The sequence below is a fragment of the Plecotus auritus genome (assembly GCF_963455305.1).
Source record: "Plecotus auritus genome assembly, chromosome: 3".
Taxonomy (NCBI): domain Eukaryota; kingdom Metazoa; phylum Chordata; class Mammalia; order Chiroptera; family Vespertilionidae; genus Plecotus; species Plecotus auritus.
Genome location: NC_137772.1, coordinates 128,621,260 through 128,641,688, shown reverse-complemented (window position 1 = coordinate 128,641,688; position 20,429 = coordinate 128,621,260). Strand labels below are relative to the sequence as shown.

Below are 20,429 nucleotides of genomic sequence, written 5' to 3'. Positions count from 1 at the left end.
CATGTGCTAAGCAACAGTGCCTCACCTGACCAGACCGCGTCTGTGTTTATGAACAAATGGTCTGTCCCTTCATCTCAAAGAGCATCATCATTATCCATGAGCCAACATGACTTGTGGGAGCACAAGATACTGCTGGACACATGGCATCTCAAGAGCTGAGTCTGAGATGGTGTTATGCCTTCAGTTGGCTCAACATTGAGCAGCTGTTTAGACCAATGTTCGCTGGTGAGGACAGCAGTTGGAAATACGACTATAACCCCAAACCATCCTGATTCCACAGCTGCAAGTTTATAATTCAGTCTTCTTACACCTTGCCATGACTTGTCATTGAAAACTAAATGTTTAAAGAAGCTGCCACGTTTTTTAAATTTTTATTTTTATACTTACCTGCAGACATGTATACTGATTTTAGAGAGAGAGGAAGGGAGGGAGAAAGAGAAAAACATCAACATGAGAGAAAAACATCGATTGGCTGCCTCCTACGCATGTCCCGACCAAGAATCGAACATACAACCCACGTATGTGCCCTGACCAGGAACCTTTTTGGTATACAGGATGAGACTCCAACCAGCTGAGGCACCCAGCCAGGGCACTGTCATTTTCTTATTCAGAATTCCACTGTCTCATTTACTGAGTGAGGCCAGGAGTCTAAGACTCAACTTGTATTAGCATCTCATTCCATGTCATACTGATGTACCACTGAGCATATCACTCTGCCTCCATAACACACACACACACACACACACACACACACACACACACACACCAATAGATCATGGCCAAGAAATGGAGAGGGCGCAAAACAGAGGAAAGTACCCAACCCTTTTCTGGGAAGTGTAGCACTCCACAGTTCTGACAGAGTGGCCTAAGGACACAGAGAGAGACACTCCAATGCCAGAGCTGACCTCGACTTGGTAAAACAAGGAGGCTGTTCAGTAAGAGGAGCCAAGCAATCCACTCTGGGGAGTTCAGATTTGTGTCAGAAAAGTGAAAGGTAGAAAAAGCATAGAAAGCAGGTCTGGCAGATCTTAAAACATACCATTTTAAAAATTATTTTGCTTCCTTTTCTTAACGTATTTTCAATTATTTGTTAATTTTAAAAATTAAAATGCATTTTTAACTTTTCTTATTTTAAATATATAATCCTCTTGAATATATATTATTTTGAATGAGGGTTTGGGGGATGTTATTTCAGAAGGATCCCTGGAACATTTAGGCGAGGGCAATTCCTTTGAAGGCCTGTATTTCTAAAGCCTATTCAGCCTGCGGGTAGTCTGAGTGACAATGGTGAGAGCACACAATGGAGGCTAGTCTTTACCATAATACTGAGCCACTTGTGTGCTGGCTATAAAAAGTCCCCCAGTGCTAGATTTTCACTCTGTAAATGGGCAGCAGAACAAATATAGTGAATCAATTATTTCCATTTGCAACACACATTTAAATGTATGGGGCCTATCTAACAGCAAGCATCAGTTACTTGCAGGCCCTGCACAGCAAAACACAAAACCAAAAACATCACCTCACTTTTCCTCAGAAAGAGAATAAATCATAAACTCAAGATAGGAATTCACTGATTTCTCCTTTATTTAACTAATTTGGCCATACTATAGGACTGATTCCGGACTAAATCAAATTAGAAACCCCTGGCACTTAACTGGATCACAGATTGCATTCTAAAGGTACTAACTGTGGATTACGTGCCTGGTCCCGGGCAAACTGGATTTTAATAATTTGTCGGGATATAATCGTTGCATGGGGGTTTGATTTAATTAATCTCAGTAGGGTTCAAAGAAGGCCCATGAAATCAACATGAAAAATGTCCTTCAGATGTTTTATTATTAAAGGTTGGGTAATTATGTCACCAAAAGAGTCAGGTATAGAAAAGCCTGAAGTTACAAATTCAAACCAAAAGAAATATTTCATACATGCTGACAGAGAGAGACACACACACATGAAAAGAAGGGGTAAAACTGCTTGCTCAGGTTTGCTGCAAAGCAGGTGCTCATCAATACTTGTTGAATTCATGAAACAATGAATGAAGGTTGAATGAGTACGTGTGACAGGGCAAGGTATGCAAAAAGATTATACATTCTTTCCAATAACGGTTAGAATATGCAATTTATAACGTGATGAATTTAGATTCTTAAAAGATAGATCAGGTGCCAAACAAAAAGAGACCAGGTCGAGGGATGTACTGTGTATGTGAAAACTAGCATTTAGGTACAATAACAGACTAGAGCAGGTACAGAATCCTAGGGTGCCCAACTCCCACCCCATTCCCATCCACACTGTGAAGCAATTGGACATCACGATTTTAGAACCTGGTTACTATTCCACAAATTCAACTTTTACTGTCAGAGCTAGGGAACAGGTGCCTGGTGCTGGGAAGGCCAGCCTGGTGGGGGAGACGGGGGTCTGTGTGCTGTTTATGGCATGATCTGCATCTTTGCACAGAGAATTAGATATGGAGATCTACCACATTAGGGCTCTTTCACCTCCCAACTCACAAAAAAGATGAAACCAGGAGGTCTCCAAACCCACAGGCATTGAACAAGGATTCATCAAACAACTGAAATGGTGCCACTTTCTCCTCCTCCCACCACCAAAACCATCAGAGCCTCCCCTCTTGGACTTGGTCTAAGCACTCACTATGTACTAGGCACTCTTCTAAGCATGTCACAAGAATCGACTCATTTCATCCTCTCAACAGCTCAGTGGTTTCCAAACTTTACTGCACCTGGGAAGATTTTAAAAAGTCCAATGCTGCCTGGCTGGCATGGCTCAGTGGTTGAGCGTTAACCTATGAACCAGGAGGTCACGGTTCAATTCCTGGTCAGGGCACATGTCCAGATTGTGGGCTCAATCCCCAGTTGGGGGTGTGCTGATGTTTCTGTCTCTCTCCCCCTCTCCCTTCCACTCTGAAATCATTAAAATATTTTTTAAAATTAAACCTAGGAGATGGGTACCATTACTATCTACATTTTTCAGATAAGCAACTGAGGCACAGAGAAGCTAATTTCTTCCCACAGTCACACAGCTGGCAGGACACAGAGCTGGGATCTGAACCCGGGTTATATGACTGCTGCCAAACACTCAGAAATCATGTCAGGTGGAGGGGTCGTAGAACTAATATAAATTACTAGTATGTAATGAAATGAGTGGGGAGGGCAAAAAAATTGTGAGATGTGCACTGGCGAAGAAGTGTGAGAAATGTGGATGGCTATCACACAAGGAAGACCTTACCCAGCCCAACCAGCTAGGAACACAGTTACTGTTCTGACAAGATTATCATGTCGCCACAGAGGGAGGGGCTGTTTAGGGCTCCTGGAAAGCTCTCGTTCTAGAACAGCAGTTCTCAAACTTTAGTGTGCATGAAAATCATATGGAAGGCTGGTTAAAATAAATATTGCTGGGCCCCAACCCCAAATTTCAAATTGAGTAAGTCTGGGAGAGAGTCCTAGAATCTGCATTTCTAACAAGTCCCCAAGTGATGCTGACTCAAAAGCACTGCCAGGCACACTGCCTGTAACAGCCACACACACTCTGGGAGGGTCCCTAGTCACCAAGTCTCTGCACCTCTGCTTCTCCTGTTCCCAGAGGGTGAAGTGCCTCCCTCTGCCAGCTCCTTCCCCAACTTGCTCACTCCTGTTACCACTCAGCCTAAGCTGTAGTTGGCTCCTCCTCCAGGAAGCCTTCCTGGATCCTAGGCCTCCACGTGCTCCCCTAACACCCTACCCACACACCTGCTGTGCGCTTCTCCCACCAGACAGGACTGTGACCTCCTCTTGGGGACAGGGGCTGTTTCTATTTACTTTCCACTCTGGCATCGAGCACAAGGCCGGGCACATAAAAGGTACACAGTAAGTGTGTACATATAAGCACTCCACCCCACCAGGAAGAGGAGAAACGGAGCAGATTTCTGAAGCAGAGGCTGCTTTTCTTTAGGCCACAGAGTCCCAATATATAAATCAGATGTGCTTCAAAGTACGTATGTAAGTTGTTTGAGGACCAGGAACTCATTTTTCTCTCTATCTATCACACGGGTGACTACTAGTAAGTACTAGGGCCTAACCTCAGAAACTTGCTTAATGTGACTGAATTGCAATTTTAACTCTCAAGCACAAGACAGCTCACTGTTCCTGTTATACAGAACAGTAATTTCTATGAAAGACAGTGGTCAAAGTTCCCATATTAGGAACACATTGCATTCCTGGCCTTCTGTCCCCTCTGCTGTAAGACAATAAAATCCTAGGCTGCCTGCCCCCCTTGCACCTGCCCCAGATGGTGAGCAAAGGTCCCAGTGTCCTGCAGTCTGTCTCCCTCTGTGACACTTTCCAGACCTGTGTTCTATTTTCCTCCAGGGACAGCCTGTCAATCCTAGGAAATAAATTCTGCCTCAATGTTAATGCGAGCTAGAGGAAAGACTGCCCCTCGCCCCAGGTTACTTGTGTGGATTCCTCTTAGAGATCCCCAATCCCATGGCTGAATCCAGAGTGAGGAGGATGGGGGGTTGGGGGGAAGAGGTTCCCAACTAGCTCTGGAGGGCTAAAGTGGAAGATATTTTCAGTCTCTGGTAAACTTTCATTTCTTCCACGACGACAGAGTGGGCCTGCCACAGGAGAAACAGACGGAGGTTATTTCTGACCAGGAAACCAGGTTCTTTAAGGTTCTGGTTAGATGAGGTCACACTCCTATGTGCAAGACATTTGAACATTATGACCACAGGATGGGTCATTACCTGGGTCCAAAAATGTTGACACCCTGACCACAGCAAACTGCCACAATCAAGTAGCAGAGGTATATGCCATTCTCTTTCCATTCCTGGCATTGCCACAGCTCCCTGGTGTTCTCCCAGTCAGAAAGCGCCACCCGCACCAGAAATGAGGCCGAGGGAGGACTGGGCCTGGAACTCCTGTGAGGCCTCACGCTCACAGTGCCTGGCCCCTCCTCTCATGTCTCATTCCAGCAAGAAGGAATCATCTAGTACAGTGGTCGGCAAACTCATTAGTCAACAGAGCCGCAAACCGCAGCACGAGCCGCGGTTTGCCGACCACTGATCTAGTATATAAAAGGCTCTGTGCTCCCTGAAGGAGTGACAAGCTATAGAGCAGAGAGACACATGGAAGTGCGTGGGTCTTCTGAGCCAGACAGCCCTATGTTCAAATCTCAGTCTTCTCACTTACTGCGATGCTCTGGCCACAACAACATCCCTGAACCTCCATTTCTTCAACTGAAAGGAGAGCAGTGAAGCCTGTCTGTATAATGATCTTCATCTGAACCACAGAGTACAGACAATGCTTTGAGCAAATGTTTCCTCAGTTCTACCAAGGATGGTACATAACCACCCATCTCATTCTAGGGGCATAAGAGTGAAGTTAATTACACACAACATATACCAGGGCACGGGGGTTTAATTCCATCAAGAAAGGCTGATATGGAGTGAGATTAGCATCATGGGTAAACAACACCCTCCAGGTTCCCGGAGGGTTTCAGAAAGGGATTAAATAGACAGGCAGGAGCACGGCTGGGAATCAGGAGGGCATGGGTGGAGCCTGAGTCCAAGAGAAGGGGTGGGCACAGCAGAGCCAGCACAGAATCAGCCACTAACCTGACAGGCTCTCCCCCTCACTGCTGTTTCATTTGTGATGCAGAGATGAAGAAAATCATGTAATCGCTTTGTACTACTGCACTTCTCTCCACAAATGGAAATATAATTAAATATTACAATTACTAATTTTCTAGCTGCCATGTATTATATGATTTGCCTCTTGAAAGCAATGTCCATTTGGTGTTCTTTCCTGGTGTTTTGGAAATAAAAATATTTCTTTTTAAAACATTTGAATGTATATATCTGTAGTTTATGGTTCATTTATGCTATTACATGTATCAAAAGCAAACATTTTTTAAAATGTTTAGCTTTCAGACCAAAAAAGAAAAAGAAAAACTACTGACACTTTCCAGTCTAAATGAATCCTTCCAATGCCTCTGAGCTCAGGAAAGGAAGGGAAAGAAGGTACATTGCTTCAAGCAGCAGGCGGAGAAGTCAAGGCACTAGCTGAAAGGCACTGGAACAGGCCTGGGTCAGAAGACCTGCGATCTAAGTACAGGTCTAATGTCCTGAGCTTCTCCCTCAGAAACGTCACTCCATTTCTTGCGGGTATAGTTTCCTCATCTGTGGAATGTAAGGTCCCTTCCAGCTATTAAAGTATAAAACTTTACCAACACTCTGCTTTAGTGTCTACAAAAGTAAAAATACTTGCCTCTGACTTTCAGGAAGGTGAACATTAAAAGGAAATACGTGAAGAACATGGCAGTTTAAGATCATATAATGAAATAGAAATAAACAAGACTCACAGGATTATGAGGGACCCTAATGGTCTGGCCAGCTAAAGTGAAACTGAACTCTCAATGCACAGAAGCAGACGGTTGGCAATGGTCTTTTTTATGAAGCTTTCTTCTGGGTTGGTTTCCTGTGGCTGAGAGGGCCAGGGCATCCTCAGGAAAGCAGGCTGGAAGTGACCCGGAACTGACAGCCCGGGCAGGTACCCAGGCTTTCAGAGGGGCAGTAGGCATTAGGTTTCCCCCATACACCATCCTACAGGTAAGACATTCTGTATCCAACTGGTGTAAATTCCAGACTAAGTAAAACGTGCAAGTAATGACCTCGTTTCAAAGCTGATCCCATGTCTGGGTGTAAAAGGTCCCCTGGTGAGAAAGCCCAATCACCTGGTGAGAAGAGGGGCTCTACCACTACACACACAGCCATGAGAAACCAGGCCTATCACCTAACCACTCTGAGCCTCTCTTTTCTCATCTGTAAAATGGGGACAGTAATAGTATCTACCTTACAGGGATGTGAGGAGAATTGATGTTATCATTGCACATAAAGTTCTCAGAAGAGTGCTGGGCCCTGGATAAATGCTACCTAATATTCATAATAATATCGATATTCACTTTATTGAAGAACTATGTATATGATACTACTTCAGTAAGAAAACAAACAGGAGCAGATGGGAAGGTCCTGCTGGGGAAATGCAGGTGCTTGCTGCCTCCTCCTCCTGACACTCAAGGTATCTTGCAAGGTCAGAGAGAACTGATTGGGAAAGAGGAAAAGGAGCTTGAGATGATGCTGGAGTAGGAAAAATCACAGCCAAAGGCACTGAAACAAGGTGTGGTGTGGGTGCGCACAGGATGCTGCTGGGAAAACACAGGTCAAGGAGAAGTAGGTAAAAGGCTAGAAAGCCCTCAGGGGGAGAAAGTGGGCGAGAATGAAGACAACTGCTGGTGCCTGGGAGCACAGAAAGAAAAAGCAGAGTCAAACCCAGAGGGAAGAAGATGGGGGCCAAAGGAGGAAGGTGAAAACTGGAATACTGCATAATAAAAAATAGCCACTGGCATTCTAAATGATGGCAGGGCCTGTACAGAGAACAACCTTCCTCAGCACATAGAGGGGCGCATAACTTAACAGGTACCCAAAGAACAATGCAGTGATAAGTTTGGAAGATGGGGGAGGGTGAACATCAACAGAAAAGACATATTTGTTAATAAAGGTGGAAAAATAAAGTAGAATGAAATGCCTAAATAAAGTAGGGTGAAATGCCTGTGCCTGCTAGCAAAGGAGGGCAAAGAACTGATAGACCTGGAGCGGTTAATAGGGAAAAAACACCAGTCAATACAGAAAATGAGATGGTGTGCAGAGAAAACCCTGGGAGGAGGGCACGGGTGATATGTGAATTTGGATAGCCTAGGTAACAAGTGCTAAATAATTCAAATTATTCTTCTATTTTTCAACATTATTAACCAAGGCTGGAAGGAAGCAACTAACCGAGTGTTGTTGCCTTTGGTTTGGTTTAGTTTTTCGCACTTGGAGGAAAGGGAAATTTGCTCAGGCTCTGTAAGTCTGCACAGTCAGATGGGTGGCCCGCCAGCCCCGTCACCTGAGTTCTCCCTGACGTGGGCAGCAGCGCTGGCTTCTATCTTCCTGGGGCTAGTGTGGCAATTTCCCCACGTCGTGAAGAGAAATGGAATCTAACTCAGAGACCACACGCCAGGTCCCACTGTCTTTCCCGTGAAGAGACCCAGGTGGGACCTGGGGAGAGATTGGATGTCGGAGCTAAGTTCTCCAACCGCAGCCCTCTCGGTCCCCTGGGCCGGCGCGGGCCGCGCAGGTGGCGCCGCTGGAGGGAGCTGAGCGGTGCAGGGAACTCCGGCTGACCGCGGCCCCGCTCCTGGCGCCATCCGCAGGGCGGCCAGGCGAGTGGAGCGCGGGGTGAAGTTTCAGGGTCCTCCCTAGACGGTCCTGCTGGGGATGGCGCCTGCGCGCCTCCCCGCCCCCCCCCCCCGGCCCCCGTCCCCCGTCCCCCGTCCCCCGTCTCCCGTCCCCCTGCCCCCCTGTCCCCCGCCCCCCGGCCACGCCACCCGGCCAGCCGAGGGCGCCGCGCAACCAGCGCAGGGAACCAACAGGTGGGCAGCTGGGCGGCTCCGGGAGGAGGAGGCGGCGGGGCATTCTCAGGCTGCGAACGCCGCCGTGCGGAGCTGATCCTTCTCCCGGGTTCCCAGCTAAGAGCCCGGGGCCCCACGCTCCCCTCGCGCAGCCTCACCTCTCGCGGCTCCCACTCGGCGGAGTCTGCGAAGTCAACGGATGCAAGACTTCCCTGCGACCCAGGGCCGGTTCGGGTCCCCCGAGTTCCGCCACGCCGGGCGCTCGGAGAGCCACCGCTCCTGTGCGCCGCCTCTGGGCTGGCGGCGGGCGCGGGAGCAAGCGGTGCTTAAGATCCGCCTGCGCCGCAGCCGCGGGGCTCCCCGGCCCCGCCCCCAGCCTGCTCTCCCTTTCAGGCCACGCCCCTGGACCGGCTTTCCCGCCCCCCTTTGCCCTCCGCCCAATGGAGCCAGGCCACTGGGCAGTTCCCTCACACCACGCCCACAGCCGGCTTCCCACCCCCCCTCCTGTACTCCCCCCCACCTCCATCACATAGGTCAAGCCCTCAGCCTGGCTCCCGCCCTTTGCACCCCACCCACGCGGGCCATTGGGTCCCTGGTCCCCACTATCCTCCCAGCCATTCTCACCCCCACCCGCATTCTCCATCAGGGTACCCCCTCACCGCCGGCCACCCCTCTGGCCCCGCTACACTCCCCCACTTGACCTCAGCGCCACTACCCTTCAACTACACCCGCCTCCCACCCCCCACACTGCCAGCCCGGCTTCCTTCCAGCCACCCTCCAGAGACTCCTGCATACCACACCCCATCAAACCCCCAGCCTTGCCCAGGGCGGGAGGGGCCTTCGCGTCATCCAGACAACTGCCGCCCCCTACTGCGCACTCGCACCCCCCAATGCGCACTCGCACCCCCCCCCCCCCACTGCGCACTCGCCTCCTCCCCCCCCTCCTCACTGCGCACTCGCCCCACCTCTGCCTTGGCGAGATGTTAGGCGAAGGTACCTTGGTTGCAGCTTTCTGAGCAAAGGAAAAGCTAGGTAAGGATTTTTTAAGCTACGGGTTTCCTCAGGGCCTACCTAGGGCAAGCCTTCTGGGGAGTGTATTGGTGAATTCACTCAAAGAACTATCACCTTTGTTGTTCAGCTCAAAGCCTAATCATGAATTCACAGGAAAACCACAGGGGCAACGAGGACCCTTCTTGCGCTAGGATCTGGGCCACAAATGTTCCGTGATTGTTTCCTGATATGCAACTCATGGAATTCGTAAAATAAACACATTCTTTTTTTAAAAAGTGTCTGTTTTTTTATATGATTCATTTGAGTGGTTATTATGTGCCAGCACTATTATTATAAATTATTGTAATACTTTAATAATTAACGAAGAGCAATAACCACTATTTTTAAACTCAAGAACATATAAAATTATCTAATAAGAAGTCAAAATTCATTTTGTATATGCTTTTTTTAAATAGTGAAAAGAAACTCTTCTATATGATACTCAAATGGTGGATACACATTGGTCAAAACCCACAGAATATACAACACAAAGAGTGAACTCCTTCATAATCATGTATCAATTTTGGCTCATCATTTGTAACAAATGTACCACACTGGTGGAAGATGTCAAGAATAGGAGAAACTGGGGGAAAGATGGAGGGTGAAAGATTATATAAGAACTCTGTACCTTCCACTCAATTTTTCTGTAAACCTAAAACTGCTCTAAAAACTAGTCTATAAACTAAAGCACCCACCAAAATATTAATAGTAATTTCTGGGTGGTGGAAATATGGGAAATTTTTTTATTATATCGTTTGAATCTTTATTGAAATTCCCCAAAGTTTTGACAATGAGCATGTATTTTTAAAGCAGAAAAAAAATTATTATAAAATAAACTATGGAAAATTTTAGAGACATAGCATGAGAGGCTAATGTTGAATGTCTCATTTCTACTTGACATAACCAACAAAATCTGCATGAAGCTCTCATAAATGTTAAAAAATGAAATATTTTAGTATTGGTTTAAAAAAGAATATCAAGGGCTAAATTGAGAAGTTTTTAATTTTCTCTTAAGAATTAGCACAGATCTGAAAAGAAAGTCTGTCTCAAAGGATCATTTCTGCCTGCTTGGAAACCATTATTACTATTTACATAACACTTTTTCTAGTGAAGAAACACCATTTAAAAAATTGGCCTGCCCAGTAAATAAATAGATTTCTGTAGCGTTGTGAAAACTCAGCCTAGAGGCATCTGCTTCCCTGTGACTCTGGGCAACCCTTTCACCTTTCTGAGCTTCTGCTTCCTCTTAAGCGAAAAGGGAAGCAATGGTCTCTCTCTCTCTCTCTCTCTCTCTCTCTCTCTCTCTCTCTCTCTCTCTCTCTCTCTCTCTGGATTGGTTGGAAAATACAAAACTTTAGCCCAAATAAGATTCTTAGTATTGCCCTGGCTTGTGTTGCTTACTGGTTAGTGCACCAGCCTGCATACCAAAGGGTCACAGGTTCTATTCTGGGCACCTACCTGGCTTGCAGGTTTGATCCCTGGCCCTGTCGGGGCGTGTGCAGGAGGCAACCAATTGATGTTTCTCTCTCTCTCTCTCTTTCTACCCCCTCTCCTCCCTCCTTTACACTCTATCTGAAAATTAATAGAAAAAATATCCTCAGGTGAGGATTTAAAAATAAAAAAAGACTCTTAGTATCATCTTAGCACATGTAGGTGCTTAATAATTATTGGTTCCTGTCCTTTTAAAAATACAGTTTTCAAGGTTTTGTGGGAATCTGAGCTCCTGAGATAAAAGATATTTCTAGTTTTAGATTATTAACTGGGGTTGGAGGGAGGCAGGATGGTTCAAGAGGAAAATTGGTAATTTGACTTGGAGAGACGGTGCTCTAAGCCCAGCACCATTACTAGCTATGTGTATCAAGTCATTAAATCAGCAAACTTCTCTGCGTCTTACTTTTCTAACCTGTCAAAAGAGAGAGATGGACTAGTGATCTCTAAGTTTCCCTCAGCATCATTCCACAGGGAAGTAGTGACTGCTGAGTGAAAAAGAAGCCTAATCTATAGTGGCCCCTCTCTGTCCACAGGACCAGCCATCACTCACTGTCCTGCAAACAAAGCTGACATCTGCATTCTGTCCTTCCCCACCAATGGGGACCTCCAAAGGTTTCTTTGAACTACTCCCTACACCCCCCCCCACCCCCATCTGCTGGTGCCCAACTCTGACTAGCAGCTTAAACTCCAACAGTATCACTCTAAAGTTTTCACCAGAGATGCACTGTAGCACCACTGGTGCTTTCACAGGATGGCATCCAGGGATAGAAACTGCCATATCTCACCAAGTCTAAGATGCACCTTCTTTTCACAAAATTACATCTCCAAAATTATGTGTCTTTCTGTTGATATTTGTTGAGCACTTAATATGCTATGTCCTTTACATTCATCATCTCCTTAAAGCCTCAAAGCAGCCCTGAGGCACTATTCTCCTTTTAGAGTGAGAAAATAAAGTTCAGAGAAGCTGAATACACTGCTTAAGGTAACACAACAAATAAATGATGGAGCCAGGATTTGATGTCATAATTCTGCTTTTAAACACTATGACGAAAGCAATACTCTGAGTTCCTCCAAAGTTCTGAAGAAGCACTGTTGTATTCAATCTGTTGAAAGTCCCCTCTCCTCAGGGATTTCTCAGGAGAAGGGACAAGGGAGGAAAGTGTTGTGAATGAATGTGCCCCCCTCCCCCCAATTCATATGTTGAAGTCTGACCCCCGAATAAGATGGTATTAGGAGGTAGGATTTTTGTAAGGTAAGTAGAGTTAGATGAAGTAACAATGGTTGGACCCCATGATGGGGGAGGGGGAGTTAGTGATCTTGTGAGGACACAGCAAGAAGGTGGAAGCCGGGAAGAGAGTTCTCATCAAGAACCGAATATGCCAACACCTTGATCTTGGATCCCCAGCCTCCAGTAATGTGAGAAATAAATTCCCATTATTGAAGCCACCCAGTCTGTGGTATGTTGTCATGGCAGCCCAAGCCAACTCAAACAGAAAGGAAACTCCTTTCTCTTCATTTAAAATTGATTTCCTTTGAGGAGCCTCCATATGGTACCCCTTCTGGTCCCAGGTTCCACATGACTGGTGGGAGAAATCCACTGTTTTACCTACCTGGATCGAATGGACCTGATTTACTAGTAATTTAAGAGTAATTTACTGGGTGGGTAAAGGGGTGGAAAATGGAAGATAGCTGTAATACTATCAACAATAAATACATATTTATGTCACCTGGATGGGGTGACTGGAGGTCTACACCTGTCTGGGGGTTCAGGGGGGACACCTAGGGAATATTAGCAAGAACTTTTCACACAGACCTAAAGTCATGTTCTCCAATTGACTTTATCTGTGATATCACTGACATTTCTTTAAATATTTTTTTTTTTATTGATTTCAGAGAGGAAGGGAAAGGGAGAGAGATAGAAACATCAGTAATGAAAGAATTATTAATGGGCTGCCTCCATCACGCCCCCTACTGGGGATCGAGCCGGCAACCTGGACATGTGCCCTGACCGGGAATTGAACCATGGCCTCCTGGTTCATAGGTGGAAGCTCAACCACTGAGCCACGCTGGCCGGGCTCACTGACATTTTTATCCTCATCTGTCAGTCTTGCTTCTTTATTGGATGTGAAGGGGAAAAGGGGAGAACTGCCCCGGAAGCAGAAGGTAGGTCCTTAGAGAACTTGAGCTGCTTCCCTCCAGCCCTGTGTCTTTGGGAGAATGACTTAACCTCACTATGACTTTCTCCTTATCTATGACATTCTGTGGTAGATTAAGTGTGATAATGCTTGTAAAGCACTAGCTCAGTGCCCGGGAGGCTGTTGTTATTGATTAGAATGGATAAGAAGGATTTGCTGTCTTTTATTCCACCGTTTATTAGATTAGACATCTCTAATTTATGCTTCCTAGGATGAAAGAATAATGATTGGCATTTTTCTAATTATTTTGGCATAAGCATCTGTTTGGGGGAGGGTAGAGAGAGTCCAGTTATTTTGGGCAGAGAGAGAAGAGCAATTTTGTCCTCTTTGCCCAGGAATGGGGCGTTGAGGCTGATGGGGCTGGAGGGCATGGAGGACACCGGCCAGGAGCCAGCTCAGCATCCATCTGCAGTGCCTTCCCTATGTGCTCAGCAAAAGGGATGCTTTCCCACTGGGAACTGGAGGAAATATGATGGGCAGTGCAGCCATAAGGAAGGGAGAATGAGCAGTGAAACAGTGTCCCCAGCTTGCCTACCAGGCCACTCGAATTTGCACAGCATCATTGGGATGAAGGGCAAATAGCTGTCTCCGCATCAGCTTGTTTCCAAAGTGGTTCTGAAAGCCCTGTCAGACCTCTCAGCCCCTCCGTAAACTGTGAAGCTAGGACTCAAGAGTGGCATTGACCAGACTGAAGAAGAGACTTTTCTGGAGTTCTCCACAAGCACAGTCTTTCTCTTTGCCTTGATCAAGCAACTCCTGAAATCCCGTCTTCTTTATTAAAATGCCATGAGTGCTACCTTCATCTCCCAGTTTTTGTTTTCTCACTCTGATCCCTTTATGGTGACACAGAATGCCCTTAATCCTCTACATAATGGGATCTCTACTCTTGGTGACAGAGCACTGGCTTCTGAGGCGGGCAGGTCTGGCCTCGAGTCTTCCTTTCACCTTTCATTAGCTGAGTGGCCTTGGATAACCTCTTCTGAACCTTAGTTTCTTCCTCTATAATAGAGAAATAACAATATCTATTCTGTGGTGGGGACTCATGAGATGACTCCTGTAAAGAGTTCAAAGTTACCTGATCTGTAGAGAATATGTAATACAAGTGTCTACCAATACACAGCACACCTATGTCTGCCTGGTGAACTACAGTGTCTTCTTTTTATTTTTTTAAAATATATTTTTATGGATTTCAGAGAGGAAGGTAGAGGGAGAGAGAGATAGAAACATCAATGATGAGAGAGAATCAGTGATCAGCTGTCTCCTGCATTCCCCCACACTGGGGATCGAGCCCACAACCTGGGCATGTGCCCTGACCGGGAATTGAATCGTGACCTCCAGGTTCATAGGTCGATGCTCAACCACTGAGCACACCAGCCAAGCCAGTGTCTTCTTCAAGGCTCGCCTCAAGTTCATTCTTTGAAGCCTTTCTGACTTCCCTAAGAAGGGTTCATTACTTCCTATCAGTGACACCCGAAGACCTCAGATACAATTCAGTTTGAGAGCAGAACAAAAAGATTGTGATCTCCTTGAGGGAAATAAATTAATAAACTTTATTTTTTAGAGCAGTTTTTGGCTTACAGAAAAATTAATCAGCAAGTACAGAGTCCTCACATATCCCCCTACGCCCCATATGTCCTTTATTATTGACATCTTCCATCAGTGTGGCACATTCGTTGTAAGTGATGAGCCAACACTGATATATTATTATTAACCAAAGTTCATAGTTTACACAGTTTGGGTTCACTTTTGGTTTTACAGGGTTCTATGGGTTTTGACAAATGCAAGAGGTCATGTCATGTACCCAGCACCACAGTGTCATACAGAATAGTTTCACTGCCCTCAAACCACCCAGTGCACCATCCTGCTCGCTTTCCTCTAACCAGTGGCAACCACGGAGCTGTCTACCATCTCTGTCGTTTTGCCTTTTCCAAAATGTCGTATAGCTGGAATCATACAGTATGTAGCTTTAGGTAGTTTTAAATGCTTCATATTTGGTGGCACCCTAAGACTTCAGATACACATTAGTTTTAACACTAATCAAAGGGGTTACTTTTAGGGGCAGTAATTTTTTTCTTTTACTTTGTTTATTTACTTTGGGATTTTCCATAATACTAAATGCATAGCAGGAACTAAGAATGCAGTAAAATAATAACATTGATAATCACCATACACCATTAGTTCTTATTATTATGCTTTAAAGTATATTATAAACATGAAGAACGGAATTAAAAAAAAAAAACAAAAAACAAAAAAACAGTTCCCAAAATCAGAGATCTGATAGTCTAGGCAAGCTGCCAGGGCTTTTTTTGGCTGATTTTTAAAGGTCCTATTAAAACAATAATTCCTTTCAACTCTAAAATTCTAAGCAAACTCCTAATAACCACCATAGCCCACAACTATAATTTGAGATGAACCATGTGACCAGTTTTGAATTTCAATTCTGACCAAACTCTTCCATTTTAAAACCTAAGTTAATTCTTTTTTTTTTTTTTTTTTTTTTTTCCTACTGACTTCAAAAGTTCAGGAGAGCAGCCCTAACTGGTTTGGCTCAGTGGATAGAGCGTTGGCCTGCAGACTCAAGGGCCCCAGGTTCGATTCTGGTCAAGGGCATGTACCTTGGTTGTGGGCACATCCCCAGTAGGGGGTGTGCAGGAGGCATCCGATCAATGATTCTCATTGATGTTTCTAACTCTCTCTCCCTCTCCCTTCCTCTCTGTAAAAATTAATAAAATATATTTTTAAAAAAAAAGTTCAGGAGAGCAGATGGGCGAGAACAAGATGATTCTCTGTTTACTTATCAATGGCCTTTGAATAATGAGGAACAAGTTGAGGAGATAGTTATAGTATAGGAAATCTGAAAACAGAGGGTTACTTCATAGATCAGAATATTAACTAAGGACTATTTAGAGTACTAGGTAAACCTCTAGACTTGAGGTGAGGGGGGAGGATGAATAAGTTGATGTGCCAGAGAAATGAACTATAATAGCAATGGAATCTATACATAGATATATAAGAAAACAGTGATAAAGTCATACACTGACTCAAGTCTATTAGAGCAGTCCTTAGAAAGTCGAGGGTTCTGGCACCTTCTCAGGCACATTGCACTGTTTGAGAACTAGAAACTGTTCCCTGAACATTTTCCTGAATTAGACTGATAATGTTTACCAGTGATAAAGTGGAAATGGCGGCACCATTATGACAGCTACCATTCTCCTAGCAGGGTGTATTCTGGGCTTTTACCTACATCCTTTCATTGGGTCCGCATAATATTGGAGCACAGATTTTGGTATCAGACAGAGCTCAATCTGAATCCCACCCCTGCCACTTTGTAGCTGAGTCACTTAAAAGCGAGTTACTTTATATCTCTTACCTTAGCCTCAGATATTTTTTATAATTATAGATACTGTATAATTTAGATACTATATATAAATCAAGGTATAATTTAGATACTGTACATAAATCTTGCATGTACAGCTAGATAAATGTGTGTGAGAGTCTCAGTTTTCTCTCAGAAAAATGGGGATAATAATACCCACTACCCAGAGATGTCGCGAACATCAAGTGAGAACATTTACAAATATTGTCATAAAATAGCCCCAAGGGACAAATTCCAAACTCTGTCCTCTTTCAACGATACCCCCACCAGGCCACTTCCCAGCCCTTTGTCATGGACATCAATCTCCACAAATATTTCAAAAGTATCTCTTCTTTCAGACTCCATTCTCTGCAGCAATCCCCAGGAAGTATGTGTACATGACTTAAAAGATAAGAGAATTGCGACTCAACAACGTCAAGGGTATTTGTGATTTCTTTTACAGAAAATGACCACACTTTTTATTGCGGTTTACTGGGGAGCATTCCCCCGACCAAGTATCTTCTGCAGAAAGTGGTCTTGGCTGCCTTTGCTGATTTCTTCATCTAAAGAGCCTACTTTCTTCACGATTAGTCCTAGATTGTCAACGTCTTCACTTTTCTGCCATGTATTAGCAGACCAATTGCTGCGTCATCTATTCCTTGTCTACATGACAAGAGTCAGTCTGTTCATAAAAAAAGGCAGTGAAGGAGGCATGCACTAAAGGAAGGTTGGCTATGTGGGCCGTGCAGCCCAAAGACAGGACAGCAGATGGACGACGTGGCTCGCACGCCAGAGGCCCTGGGACCACACAAGCAAGCGCCTGTTTGGAAATCCTGAAGACATCCGGGCCCGTCTAGCATTAAGGCTAGCTGGCAGAAAGCTAATGTATTTGAAATGCACTAGAATGTTATAAGGTTGACTTAATGTCTGAGGAGGTGGGAAATGCAGATGAAGTCAGATTGAGGACAGCGTTGAGAGAACACAGTCTCAGCTCAGGAAATATCATTAGACGTGAGCACAGATGTAATGCAGACTTTTTCAGGCTCCTGCTCAGTATTGCTTTTTGTGTTGCTCATTTGCCTTTATCATATTTGACTACATTATGTATTCAAAATACACGAGAGTTAGAGGTGAAAATTGCAGTTACAATGTAAAAGGTAAAAGTGAGAAAGGAAAGAGATAGCATCCAGCCCTGAACACGGGATGAGAGAGAGACCAGTCCTGGACATGACCGTTCCCCCAGGACAGGGACTTTGGATCATTCATCATATCAGCCCTAGCACCTTGCTCAGGCGACCATAATCTTGATAAATGAACAAGTCGGTTATGAATACAGAGACATCTGGCACTACACAACTTTAAAAAGGGCCCGGTACAGTTCTGTGAGGGACCGAGCTGTGGGACAAGGTGCTGTGAGCCCAGATGCTGGTCACTTGAGGAGAATGTAGGGGGAGATGTGACTGAGACGTGGGTGGCTGGAGCACTTTCATGAATTTATCCTATCATAGAGACAGAGCTCCCCCCAGGCAGACAGCTGGAGACGTGAAAATGGCATGGACACAGCCGTCCCCCGTGGAGCTCAGAATCCGTGGAGGCAGGGAGGGGTTGTTGCATACGATGTAGCAGGTGCTGTTGAGAAGGGTGTGGGGACAGTGAGGCGCTGAGGAGAACAACTGAGTCCTAACCACATACTCGCCAGGCTCCCACGGCATTGGATGTGCTTTCTGGCGGCAGGCATCACACTTGGCCGGTGTTTGCTACTTCCAGCAGGTCTCCCAAGGTTACAGAACATGGGTTCCCTGAGAACTGAACCATGTCTCTCCAGCGGCACCCCCTCTCTTCTCTTCCTGGGCCAGGTACAACATCAGGTCATTATTATCAGTGGAATCACTCAGCATTGCCTAGAATGCTGAGTACTGTTAAAGACTATAAGGATAGTAAAAACAGCCATGTCTGTTCATGTCTATTTAATATCTAATATGTGTCAGGTTGTGTTTTAAGTATTTACATGTTTTTGTTCACTTAGTCCTCACAATAACCCTACAGGATAGGAACTGCTCATTGTCCCATTTTACAAATGAGGAAACCAAAGCCTCTCTAGGGAGGTTGGCAACTTATCCAATATGACCCACGGCTGGGACTTGAACCGGAACAGCTGAGCCCCAGACCCCACCCTCTCACAACACGGTGACTTCTAGGAGGTAAAAAGAACAAAAACGATGGAATGGGAGGCTAAGTACGAAAAACTGTCAAAGAAAATTAGATGTTCAATAGACTAGCAGAAACACAAATGTAGAAATGTACATGGAAGTAGGTGAGGAGATATTAGTAAGGTAAATAATAAAGACATGTAAAATCATTTATTAAAATTATGGGATAATCTGGGATTGTACATATATGTATGCACAACTGAAAACATTTATTATGAAATCTTGGCAGAGACAGAACTTCCAGGTTAATACACAGGTATTTTCATTCTCTCCGAATAAATGGGTTGTGAAAGATGACGATTTTTGTATTACTGCCATTATTATTGTCTAGTGCATGATCACTATGTGCATATTTCACCTCATTGTTAAAACCACCCCAAGGAAAGTGTATTATTATCTTCATTTTGCAAATAGGGAAACTAAGGCACAGAGAGTTTAAATGAATGACCCCAGGACCTCAGCTGCATGTTTGTCGGAACTAGGATTCAAACCAAGGTTTGTTTGGCTTTGAAAGTCCCCATGCACCCAGTATGGAGACCTCACCGCTCGGGAGGACCCGTCACATTCACAGCACAGACATTGCCAGGCGAGAGCAGGAAGCACCAGAATTTGGAGGCCATGGCTTGGCTTTCATTTCCAGAACTGTGTGACTTGGGGCAAATCTCTTAACCTTTGTGAATGGTAATGTTCTCATCTGGAAAATGATGAGAATTATGTCTCTTCAGGATTATTGACAGAAAGAATTAAAATAAGCGAAGGCCTAGACAAGAACTTGTTAACACTTTAGTGTGGTCAGGCGGGGGAATGAGGGAGAGGTTGTGATGGTTAATTTATGTGTCAGTGTGGCTGGGCATGGTGCTCAGTTGTTTGGACAAACACTAGTCTAGCTGTTGCAGTGAAGATGTTTTACATGAATTAACATTTAAATCAATAGACCCTGAGTAAAGCAGATTACCCTTTACTGCTGGGTGGGCCTCATCCAATCAGCTGAAGATTTTATTTATTATTTTATTTTTAATAATTCTTTATTGTTGAAAGTATTACATATGTCCTCCTTTCCCCCCCCCCTTTAACCCCCCCAACCCACACCCATCCCCCGCCCCAGGCTTTCAACACCCTATTGTCTGTGTCCATGGGTTATGCATATATGTATACAAGGTCCTTGGTTGATTACCTCTCCACCCTCGCACCACCCCCCTGCCCCCCCCTTCCCTCTGAGATTCTGCACTCTGTTCCATGCTTCCATGTCTCTGAATCCACTCCGCTCATCAGTTTATTTTGTTAATTAGATTCCACATATGAGTGAGATCATGTGATATTTGTCTTTCTCTGACTGACTTATTTCACTTAGCATGATACTCTCCAGGTCCTTCCATGCTGTCTCAAAGGGTAAGAGAGTCTTCTTTTTTATTGCTGCATAGTATTCCGTGGTATAAATGTACCACAGCATTTTTATCCACTCACCTACTAATGGGCACACATGCTGTTTCCCGATCTTAGCTATTGTAAATTGTGCTGCTATGAACATAGGGGTGCATACATTCTTTCTGATTGGTGCTTCGGGTTTCGTAGGATATATTGCTAGAAGTGGGATCACTGGGTCAAATGACAGTTCCATATTTAATTTTTTGAGGAAACTCCATACTGTTTTCCATAATGGCTGCACCAGTCTGCATTCCCACCAGC

General features: G+C 45.0%; 1 protein-coding gene across 1 annotated transcript in view; it reads right to left on the bottom strand.

Moving 5' to 3' along the window:
- SPATA13 (spermatogenesis associated 13) overlaps nucleotides 1-8,794 on the bottom strand; it is a 160,960-nt gene extending 152,166 nt beyond the window's left edge. The window contains exon 1 of the mRNA XM_080662348.1: nucleotides 8,601-8,794. The gene's annotated coding sequence lies outside the window, so the exon portion shown is untranslated. The remainder of the gene's footprint in view (nucleotides 1-8,600) is intronic.
- Nucleotides 8,795-20,429: the final 11,635 nt, after the last annotated feature.